This window comes from Perca fluviatilis, chromosome 4 (genome assembly GCF_010015445.1).
Source record: "Perca fluviatilis chromosome 4, GENO_Pfluv_1.0, whole genome shotgun sequence".
NCBI lineage: Eukaryota > Metazoa > Chordata > Actinopteri > Perciformes > Percidae > Perca > Perca fluviatilis.
The window spans coordinates 31,433,053-31,444,227 of NC_053115.1; the positions used below are offsets into that span (position 1 = coordinate 31,433,053).

The 11,175-nt window shown below is 38.2% G+C and overlaps 1 long non-coding RNA gene across 1 annotated transcript; it reads left to right on the forward strand.

Annotated features, from left to right (window-relative positions):
- The first annotated feature begins 5,210 nt into the window (after window positions 1-5,210).
- Window positions 5,211-9,076, forward strand: LOC120556847. Its single transcript, XR_005638898.1, has 2 exons — window positions 5,211-8,714; window positions 8,825-9,076. It is a non-coding gene; the product is annotated as an uncharacterized LOC120556847 (long non-coding RNA).
- The last annotated feature ends 2,099 nt before the right edge of the window (window positions 9,077-11,175 follow it).

Consider the following 11,175-nt stretch of genomic DNA (forward strand, 5'->3'; position numbering starts at 1 on the left):
CTGTATGTTCCTATAGTTACTTCAGAAAAACAACAAATGTAGCTTTAGAAAGACCTTTATTTCCCATTGAAATGGGCATTAACTTCAAAAACTACATAAACCACAAACACTGGCAATATTTTTAACATTATGTTTAAAGTGATGAATTAAATAATGTAGTTCACCTTTTACAATCCAGTGTAAATTCCACACATAAATCACTGCTGTGAAACTTCACTGTCACAAGTGAATTCTGCATAATAAAAAGAGGTAGTTGAATCACTAGTGCCACATTGTTAGTTACAGTAGAAATGGTTGACATTACAAACCACAATATAAAAATATAGCTTAACATATAAAGCTTAAAGCACTTGTGCAGCACTATTCAGTCAAGTCCAAATGCCTGGGTAAAGAAATAAAAGCTGCCTTTACAATTACAGTGAGCATAGTGTGACAGTCTGTTGGTTGTCGGTAATGCACAGTGGAAAAAGAAAAGTAACTTTTAAGTAACTATTACTTAATTCTGAGGAATTGGGTTGGGTGCACATGCCATCGTGGCTCTCCACACTCCTATTTCTGAAAGAAAGAAAAAGAGTCATCAATTTCCATTTGAGCCCCTCATAGTTAAATATATATGCACACTAGCATGTAACTGTACTTCATTAATTATCTAGGAGAATACAGATGAATTAACAACAGTGTATTGTTCTTTAGTGTAACTTCAAGTCAGTTAAATGATCTTATTTCTGCTAACGTTAGCTCTTAAAAGCATGTAAAGGCAGTAGCAAGACTTTATCGGTGCTTTATGGTTATTACAGTTAGCCAAACGTTCTAATAAACTTGGTTAAACATTTGCTAATAGTTAGCGTTAGATAATGATAAGCATTGACAATCACCGTTTCGTAGCTAAACTTAGCATGTTTTACCATAAGTGGCTAGCTAACGTTAGACAATTTACATGGTAACATCAGATACATTTACTTTACAATGTGACTCCTCTTATATGACTATGGGACAAAGATATATTTAAAACTTAGCAAAGCTAAATCTTACCTTGAATTATGTATGCTAGCTTTCAGCAGAAGTTGCATCCAGATTGCCAGTGAACGTGTGTAATGTAACAAAGGGTGTAAGCAGCGTTGCTAACAAAAAAAAAAAATAGTCAGATACCGCCCAACTGTCTACGGCTCCTCCCTCACTCCTCCTTCTCGTCTAAAAACGTCACATCCGCAACCATGATGGCTGTGCCCATAAACGCAAACTCGACGACGGATTTCAGATCTCCACAAACCAATGGGTGACGTCACACATGCTCTGTCCATTAATATTAACAGTCTATGGTTGGGATTCACCCGTTTTCAGCGGCAGTTTCAAAATATGAGATTTTCATAGTAAAGGGGTGTCAATGGGATTTTGAGCTTCTATGTATGTCCTATTTACCCACCGAACTGTCCTCATTCAACTATGACAGGGTAAAATCGGTTTTGCATTCTATCACCCCTTTAAGCAATAGAATCATTAAAATCTTGTTTTCTCCATAAATCCAAGGTAGCTATGGACATGCTGGGCATCAATGCGTCGCGGGGATGTGTATTATGTGAATCAGGTTTCAAATTCAATGGGGAGCCATTTTTGGCCATTTGGGGGCGGTGCAAATTCAGGCACTTAAGCAATAGAATCATTAAATTCTTATTTTCTCCATAATTCCAGGGTAGCTATGGGCATGCTGGACATCAATGCGTCGCTGAGGATGTGCATTATGTCCATATCTACCCTGGAATTATGGAGAAAACCGGTAGCACTTTATAATAACTATCCATAATTCATCATTTATTAAGCATTAGTTAACTATTAGTTGATGGTTTGTTCATTATTACTTATTAATTGTTCATACATAGTTCATCATGAGTAAAGTATTTGTTCACACAATTATACATGTTTTTTTCATAGTAATCAAGCCTATTAGTTAATGGTTTGTTCATCATTATTAATTAATTGTTCTTACATAATTCATCATCAGTAAAGCATTTGTTCACATATTTATAAATGGTTTGTTCATAGTAAATAAGCCTATCTTGAAAAATGTTTGTAAGTACATGATTTATACTTAACAAATAATGAAACAACCATTTGTAAATGAAATAATTTTCCCATTATAAACCAGTTACTAACTATTGCTAAATGCTTTGTTCATCATTTGTAAAGCACTGCTCCTATGTTAATTCTCATGAATGAAGCATTTGTATACACACTCATAAATGGTTTGTTCATAGTAAATAAGGCTTTCGGAAATTATGTTTATAAATAGAAGTTTGACACTTTCTAAGTATTGCAAAAAACATTGGTAAATTAAATAATTTTCCCTTTATAAACTATCTACAAACTAGTAGTACTTTATTTGTTTATCATTTGTAAAGCATAGTTCCTACATTCATTCTAATCAGTAAAGCATTTGTAAATACAGTTAGTAAATGGTTGGTCCATAGTAAGTAAGCCCATGTAAAAGGTTTATCAGTATATTTTTTAATAATTCCTACATGATGCATTAACCATTTGTAAATGAAGTAATTTTACGATTATCAACTAGGTACTCAGGAACGCAAAAGGTTGTTTAAAACTAGGAAGTTAATGATTAACAGACTATTTAGACCTACATTTGTTCATGTCTTAAATAAAATGTTATGATTTAGAAAAAGGCCTAAACTAATAGCTGGGATGTTAACACATCTGTTACAAATACTTACCAATAATGTAATCCATGATTAACTCATGAGTTACTACTGGTTAGTTAAGTATATTGTGTGAGCCCATCTAAAGTGAGGACTTGCTATGCTTTACAAAGCATTTATAAATGAGTTGCAAAGGCTAGCAGATACAACAGAAACACAAGTAAAAAAAGTATTTGTAACCCTTATTACGATGTAGTAAGAATGTACATTTATGAAATAGCTCATATTAGGATAAAGTTTGAGAAGTGTATTAATATACACAGAAACATGGCATACACATATACAGATAAAACACAGGTATGAAAAATAACAACTAAAATAATAAAGTGCGCTCATAAAAGAAACCCTTTTCAGTTCTATGAGCTCAATTGTTCTTTGATGACAAGAGTTCAGAGATGTTCAACGTTGGGGCCCATATGAGTTTGGTTTCTGTTTGTCCTACCACCATGAAGAAGGAATCCAGGGAGTCTTGATCCTGTAGCTGCCACCCAGCCCACTGAACTGGGAATCTGTAACCCCTGGAAGACTCTGGGATCTGAAGAATCAATGTGATCCAATATCCCTCTCTGGACCGGACCTCCCGTGCATAGCGCTTCTCAAATCTCCACCTCCACCATCTGTAGATAAGGCCAAATCAGTTCTCTCAATTACTATTCAGAAATAAAATCAATTGCTTAGGCTACAATGAAAATAAAATGAGGTGATATTTCAGTTAACCCATATTGAAATATCTAAATCTCTATTCAGCTGTACAACCGTTCTTAAATTTCTTCTCTTAAGTATCAAAAGTATATAAATCCCTTTCAGGTATCAAAAGTACATTTATATTAATAGGTAACCTTTATACAAAAAAAAAAATCTAATTCAAGTTTTATGGAACCTACCTTAGTAACATTAACACTATTCTTAATATAATTGCATAAATTGCATTTAAACATCTCTCAAATTGAATTATTTTCCCATAACTTAAGATACAGTGTTGTAATCTAGAGGCATTAAGACATGCATGCTTATTTATCCCTCCCTGCACAGGTAACAGTAGAAAGAATGCACTAAAAATTTGCCTCTTTGAGTTACTTCTCCATAAACTCCAGTTAAACAATTAAACACACAACTTGTACTAACATTCATTCAACAAAATACCCACAGCTAGCAAGAGTGTTGAAAAGCAACATTACTTTCCATAACCAATAGATAGAATCATTAGCCTTTTCACAGGCAATACACAGTACTCCGCTAGCCTTTTGTGGCTAATTACACTATTAGCATATGAATACAGCACCTTAGCTAACCCGTTAGCTTTGCACTATTAGCTCCGTTCTCTTAATACATCCATGATTAGCACCGATTAGCATGGATGCTAGCGAACCTAGTGTTAAAGGGGAAATGAAACGTCCATGTTTTCGCACTGGTAGTAGCTACATATATAAAAAAAAATCACCTTGCCTAAAATTTTATTTTAAAAAGTTGTTAAAACCACAGATATGACAAAATTATTTTCGTAATTTCTAGCTAGCTATCTACCTAGCAAGTCGCCATTTTGGAGTGACGTCACAGCCTACGTAACGGGGTTGGTTGGTTCTGTTGGTGAGTGAAGAGAGTGAAGCGTTCCTGGACCGTACTGAATACGCACTGATTTTAAATGGAGGAAGACGAACTTGAAAGACCTGTTGAGTCCGTGTGTCCCATTGCGTACGCATTTGAGCCTATACGGCGTGGGAACCGAGCAGTGGTACGTCGATTTGTCGAACAGCCGGTGGTGGTTTGGGGCGAAGAGCGGGTTGGCAACGCTACCTGGTGTCAGTGTGGCTGTTGTACTGCGATGCCCACCGTGTCGGAGTCCATCTGCTGTCAAGAGGCAGATCTTGACCATGTATTGCGTGGTCAATCCTGCATCACTATGGCGCGCACATTTGCCATGCTGTGCCGGGAGGTAGACGTGTTGGAAGTGGCAATGCTTTCCCTGAAGGATGTCAGAGCGGAGACACTGGAGCGTCCCATCAATAGCTGGTAAGTCAAGCTAGCTTTAACCGCTGCCGAATGGTCCGATAAGGTTAACTGTATGCAGTAACGTTACAGAAAATACATTGTAACTTACATGGTGTTGACAAGAGTTAGGAATATGATGGCAGACATCGCGAACAATGTTTCCATGTGCAGTTTGTTTACATATAACGTTAGACGTCGTCTTTTTGTCTGGTACTAATAAACTTCACTAAATTAGCTAAACACTAACAGGGCTCGAGATTAAGGCTTGTCCGCTTGTCCGGGACAAGTGGAGTTTTTGTAGGGCAAGTGGAAGAGGAATTTACTTGCCCCACTGGACAAGTTAAAACTAAAATAAAACAAAATAAAATGCCATGTTACTTAGCGTTATGTGCCACTCATTACGTCTATTTTACCGATTTGAAACAAATAAATGTTTTTTCCCCCACAATCCGGGGCAGCGGACCGCTAACGTTAGACCCAGCGGCAGTGGGTTAGCGGAGCGCTAACATCGGACGGACCGCTAGCTAGCTAGCTGTTCAGCTCATTCTCTGTAAGCGATGCAGGATAAAAGCATGGCGGAACCAGCAAGCCAACCAGCTGGTGTTAGTTAGCGAACGTTAGCTTGCTAACTCCGCCTTAACGTTACCCCCTCACCACATCGTTAACAGAAAACGAGCCGAAAAAGCTGTCACTCGTGGCGATGGCAGTGTGCTTTGTGTGGAGGAAGCATGAAGTTAATTTGACTCATTTAGCGGCTGGCTCTCTGCCTCGTAACGTTACTACTCCACTGCTCGTTTTTCCGTCGTTATTGTAAAACTTCAGCTCCGCGACTTGCCGGATTAAATATCAGTTAATAATCAACTGTAAAGTAGCTACACCTTTTAAAGGATCCCTTGGTAAATCAGCCTCTGCCGGGTATAAAGTGAAATTGTAGAAAAGTGACTTTTGTGCATGGACAATTGAAACGTAAATGTAAGTACAATGTACAAGTGCCTCAAGAAGTTAATGTAGAGCCCTGACTAAGTTAGCATGAGTTAGTTCATGCTTACAGCTGTTAACTAATAATGACTGTACCTAACTTTAGTTGTTTGCGGTCAAAACACCGTGATGTAGACAGTTTGATGTCGGGATATTCCTACATTCAGCCAGGTTTATTGTCAATAACTTTTGACTGAGATCATCACTAACGCAGCCATATTCTGTAATCTGACAGAAATTATTCACCCTCTTGTAATTGATAGCAGATACAAATAATGCATAATGTAATGTGCTAGATTACATCACCAACGTTATTCTGCAGTGCAAAACCCATACAGACAAACTGTATTGAACAGAATTCTGTGGCCCTGTGGTCAAAACAACAATCAGCAGACCTCCCCTGGTAACTGACTGTCACTTTATTCTGGAAGCTTGTTACACAACCAGATGTAAACAACCATTTTATGAACTAAATCATGTGGCACTGCATGAATAGCTAACAGTTCTGGAGAGTAAATGTATGAATACATGTAGTTATACTAAACTACTAAAAAAATGTGTACATATACATTACAAAATAAGTGTTTTGTAAGGCCATGAAATGTACAAAAAAAATATTATTTGAAACCTAACCAATACATTTCTTTCTTTTCATCAGTCTATTTAGGTTGACTGCATACCGGCAATTTACCCTTTGGGCCAGAGGGCATTTGGGGAAGAAGAACCGGATTCCGATTCCAGCCTGTGTTGTTGGCTCCATCAGGGCTGTTTTTCCATCCCTGGAATATCATGGTTTTGAATATGCATATGATGAATTTTAAGTTGCATTCAATGTTTGCCATTAAAGAGGATTTATTGTAATATTTCATCAAGTGGTTTAATGGGCATTTAAATTATATTTAGTAGTTTTGAGAAGGAATGTGAATATTTAACAGCAATGCAGGTAAGTCAAGCTAGGTGGTTGAGGTACTGGCTCAGTATACTGTGACCATGGATGTAAAGCCTTGTATGTTTAAACAATCACTCTAATAGAGTAAAGACTATAATACACATTTGAAAGTTTAACATCAAATAATTATTTTATAGGCATAGTGATTAAATGACAACAGCTTGTCTGACACTGAACTGTGCTCAGACTTGCACAAATAATGTACTTTAAATAATGGGAAATTTACAATGTAAATCCATATAACTCATTTAGAAAAAAATGCTCTAAATTAATTATAATATACAGTGTAATCATGGAACAATTAAGGAAATTAACAATCAAGGAAAAAACAATTTTGACAAGGATAGTGTTAGTCACTTTAACATGTTACTAAACTTTGTGTTTTTCTTTCTGCTCTTCCTCAGTCAGGGTTTGTTACTTTGTTACGGGACTGTGAGGATGCAAATCTGTTCAGATGCATGGCAACAGACACCGCTTTCTCTGGTTTTTCCACACCTTTGTGCTGGGCCAGCGTGATAACAGTCTCTGTTTTCAGCTCCTGCAATGTTGCCCGGATGGATGTCGACTTGCACCTATTGATCACTCCTGCCACTATGTTCTTCCTGAAGGTATAATCCTTGTCCACCTTCAGTGGGGTCACAACATACTGTTGAGCAGACTTGGAGTACTGGTGTTTATGTTGCTCTTCACCTTCTTTTGTTTTAGCTGTCTTCCGGTCCACATTACTGTTGTGATCCATAGCAGCAACCCGCAGACGTGCCTCCAAACTCTCCCTCAGAAATTTCTTCCTCTTTGTGGCGTACTTCGTGTACAGGGAGTGAAGACTCTCTAGCTGTCCTGTGTGAATGCCCAGTGTGGTTTTCTCCACTTTCTTCAGGAGCTGCTTGTCAAGCACTATCTTCTGCAGTTGCTGAAAGGCAGCAGAGCTAGGGAGGAGCCATGGACGCTGACTCTCTTCCTCAGGGGTGTAGGTACGGTGCTCACACCTGGTCATTGTCTCACCAGATACCCAATGGTGCACATTGGTAATGTGATGCAGGATTGAGATCCACTTGTCTTTCAACTTAGTCACACTTCCCTCACATGTTGTGACACAAAACCAGAGGTGGTTTGTGATCATTCTGATCCATTCAAACACCTCTTCGTTGTGGCACTGCAGCAGTCGTTTTTTGACAGACTTAACAATGTGCCAGAGGTCATATTCATGCTGTATAGATTTATATTCCTGACGCATGACTTTCTGCACTGATGGGTGGCAGTCGGTTGCCAAAACAGATATGGTCACACCATATTCTCCCAACTTGGAAAGGCACCTTTCCATACCATCCACCTCAAGCCAATAACTGTTCTTCACCTCTGTGACTTGAACAGTTTCCTGTGCCACCACCAACTTCGACTTGATGTCCAGGAGTGAGTAGGTTCCATATGAGGCGTTGTGACCTGGACTGTCATATCTGGAGTCTCCTGACACGATGAGCCGCTCATCACCTAAGGCACTCAGTACAGCCTCATTGTGTACTGTCCAGGTATTGTTGACCTCTGGGATGACATAGGCCTTCTGTATGTTGAACCACTGTCTTTTTGAGATGGTTTCCAGACCAATGGTGTCGCACACCTCCATGAATGGACTGCACTCATTTCCAGTAACAAATACAGCAGCAGGTACAGACACATTGCATTCCATAATTCCTCTAACTAAAGGCTGAGAATGCCACATAAAATCATGGCCATCAATGCATTCTGTGTTGATCCTAAGCCCAAATCCACTTTTGGAGACTGTCGGTGGCCTCACCAAACATTTGCCACAGCCTTCCCAATGACACACATGAAAGAGCTTCAACAATTCTCCTGTCGACACAATACTTTTTCGCTCTTGTGAGACATTTGTTTCCTCATCCTCAACATCACTGAAACTTTGATCCTCATCACTGATGCTTTCCTCTCTACCCAACTCAAACTCATCTTCACTGCAATTATCTTGACTCTCTTCCATTAAACTTTCTACCTCAGACTCTTCACAGCCCTCACTGCTAAGTTCCAGATCTTGCTGAGATGACAGTGCCGTAGCTGGGGAGAAGCCTTCCACAGAAGTAAAAATATGAATGGTCATTTTTTATTATGTGGTTGTTCAGTATGTCATCTGTCAAAGTGCCTGTGCAAATGTACTGCTTATTGCCTCCCTCTTCTGTTTCCTGTTCAGGTGGATCGGTCTGGGTGCTGACACTGACTGTGGAGAGGATGTGGACACTGCCTATCTCCTGCTCTATCTCCTTACAGATGTCAGCTTCTGGGAAATTGCTACTGGCCACCAGACGTATGCATGTCTGCCTAACCTGTAAACACATTTACTGTTTTTAGGTACCCAACTGATATTGACAGCCTTATCATGGAATACTTTGTACTCACATCCTGACTATTGGTTTAAAGCATATAAAAGATTCTTATACTGAAACACTGTTTCTTGTTTTATTCTTACAATAACCATGTAATAATAATAATTTTTGGTTCAATGTCCATACCAGTTATGTGCTGTAATTGTTGGTTAAATCAGTAAAATTACTTTTATTTGGTGTTTTAACATAAGAGTAAAATGTGTAACAGTAGGGATGTTTGTTATGCTCTGTTATGTTCTGAGGGATGTTAAAAAAAAAATATATATATATATATATATTAAATATATTATATTTATATATATTTATTTTCTCACTAGTGCCCATCATGTCTTCCCTGGTGAGAGTTACTTGTGATAATCAAATGTACAAAAGTGTAACGTTAATTGTAACATCTATGGACAATCATGCAACTTGCTACATGAGTAATATCCATCTGACTTAACTAATGTTATAGCATATTAACATTTAAAATTATACTGTCAAAGAGTATATTATAGTTATGTTTATATCGTCAGTGTGTGTGTATTTATGTGTGTGTGTGTGTGTGTATATATATATATATATATATATACACACACATATTTATAAGGGATGTTTATTACACTTCTGAGGGATGTTAAAAAATATATATATATTATTTTCTCACTAGTGCCCATTATTTCTTCCCTGGTGAGAGATAGTTACTGTGTATTTTTATATATACACACAGACGATATAAACATAACTATAATATACTCTTTGACAGTATAATTTTTAATGTTAATATGCTATAACAGTTTAAGTCAGATGGATATTACTCATGTAGCAAGTTGCATGATTGTCCATAGATGTTACAATTAACGTTTATATATATATATATATATATATATATATATATATATATATACATACATACATATATATAACAGCGGACATCAGCCAATCAAAAAGGCTTATTTTGTTGCGAGCCAATTCAGTGGTGGTAAAACCTGGAGTCTGGAGTGAAGTGTAAGCCTGACTGCTATGGAAAGTTGGAGTCACGGTAAGAAATATTTCTTCCGAGGTTTCCATCAACTGTGTTGACCTTCTCTAGTGAATCAAATTAGGTCACGAGTTGTAGGTGAATGCTTTCAGGTGTTTCTAATGGTTGTTTATTTTGAATTTCTTTGTCATTTTGGCTGTTATTGATACATCAGATAAATCATGCTGCTATGGAAATATTTAGGCTAGGGGACGTGTTTTGGGTTGGGAAGGGTAATTTAAAAGGTGTTTATGAGAGCTGCTGTTTGGACTGAGAGATGCTCATGATGATCATACGTTTAATAGATGTTGGTGAATATTGTTTATTTGATTTTGGTGTGGGCAACTTTGATGCTGACTTCTGTGGGTCGCTGAATGCCCTACCTGTCTCTTCCCTGCCTAGCTGGCGCGTTTTAGTGCCCTGTCCCTACGGCGGACTGATGCCTCTGTCTTGCTGTTGTTGGAGTATGTTGGGCGGTCAGTAGAGCACACATTATAGGCAGTGAAATTGAAGACAGAAGGAGCAACTTCAGGCTTTAGTCTGTTGGTCCGGCGAACAACTAATTTACCAAACTCAAAGGTCTTCTCCTCAATGTAATCCTCCTCCAGAAAATGTTCACTGCAAACCCTAGAGTCAACACCCATCGGAGGGCTCTTTCTCTTCAGAGCCGTTAGCCAGCGCAGCAGTACAGTTTTCCGTTTCAGTGGCAGTTTATGAAAATGGACTGTTTTGTCCTTGGCTTTGACCCTGTAAAACTCGTTTTTACATCCAGGAGCAATACAATAGTGGCCTCCCTTTCGTATTCTTCTGTCCTGTGGCTCCTCAGTCTCCATCTTCCACTAAGCTTAGTTACCTGTATTTCACTGTCTCTTCCACTAACTTAACGTTAGCTCTGTCTTTCACTATCTCTGTCGTTCACTATCTATCTTTCACAGTCTCTTTCACTATTTCTGTCGTTCACTATCTGTCTTTCACTGTCTCTTTCACTATCTCTGTCATTCACTATCTCTATCTTTCACTATCTCTGTCGTTCACTATCTCTATCTTTCACTATCTCTGTCGTTCACTGCCCAGAACAACCAACCCCGTGACGTCACATGTTAGAATACTGCACAATGGCAGCGTCCTGGCCTTGAAAGATATAACGGTTTTTCTTTT